Source organism: Rhagoletis pomonella, unplaced genomic scaffold (genome assembly GCF_013731165.1).
Source record: "Rhagoletis pomonella isolate Grant_MI unplaced genomic scaffold, Rhpom_1.0 Rhpom_scaffold_00001, whole genome shotgun sequence".
NCBI lineage: Eukaryota > Metazoa > Arthropoda > Insecta > Diptera > Tephritidae > Rhagoletis > Rhagoletis pomonella.
In genome coordinates this window covers 61,245,116-61,246,143 of record NW_023458555.1, presented here as the reverse complement: position 1 = coordinate 61,246,143, position 1,028 = coordinate 61,245,116, and positions in this window count along the sequence as shown.

The following is a 1,028-nucleotide window of genomic DNA, read 5'->3' as shown; positions in this document are numbered from 1 at the left end:
CATGTGTATATCTTGGTAACCGCTGCATCAATTTATTCCAAACTTGGCACAGTTGTTGGCCCTGGCCGACAATTTTTAAAATCGGACAATAACCACGCCCACATCCCATATAACGGTAATGTCGAGAAATACGAAATCCTCGATAAATCAGTAAATATTAAAGCTAATTTATTCAAAATGATGGTTGCAACAATTCTTTGCCAGGAAATACGTTTATGATAAAATTTTGGAAAATGGGCGTGGCACCGCCCACTTATGATCACGTATATGTATCTCGCTAACCGTTCTAGCAATTTGTACCAAACTCGGTATGGTTATTGTGCTTGCCACATAAAAGTAAACCATTGAAAATTGTTGAAATCGGACTAAAATTACGGCCGCTTTTCATATAACAGTAAATTTCAGAAATGCTTGAAATTTCAATATTTTGAAATTTAAGGACGCTAGTTTACTTAAAATTTATACACCCCGGCTTATCATGTAGCGGTAGCTTTCGGAAAGGTGGAAAACATATATTTAATACTTGCGCCGGGTATTTAATGTTCGGCTACGCCCGAACTTAGACTTTCTTACTTGTTTTTTTTAATTTTTAGTTTTTGGTGAGTAACGTACCAGTATTTAAAGTAGTTTCATGTCCACTAACAATACAGTGCAAAATCCTTCTATTTACTGAAAAAATAGCATTAAACTGCTATTGTAAAAGTCGCTATAATACTTATTTAGACACTTTCAAAAGTCTCCATCTTCTGATGAACTTAGAAAACTGCAAGAAAACGTGGTAGTTTCGGTGCCTAGTGGAAGGCGTCGTAAAAAAGAAGCAGACCAATCTGCATGGAAGAGCGAACGCGAAAAGCAAAAAAAAGATAGCTATGTAAAAGTTACTGTCTCAAAACTCGCTATATTCAATTTATATATATAAAATTCGCAAAAACTACCACATTGCCATATTGTTTTTTAATTGCATTAGGCTCTTGTTTATCCAAATTTTCAGATAATAAAGAGAAATATACAATTTGAATGTTACTTGT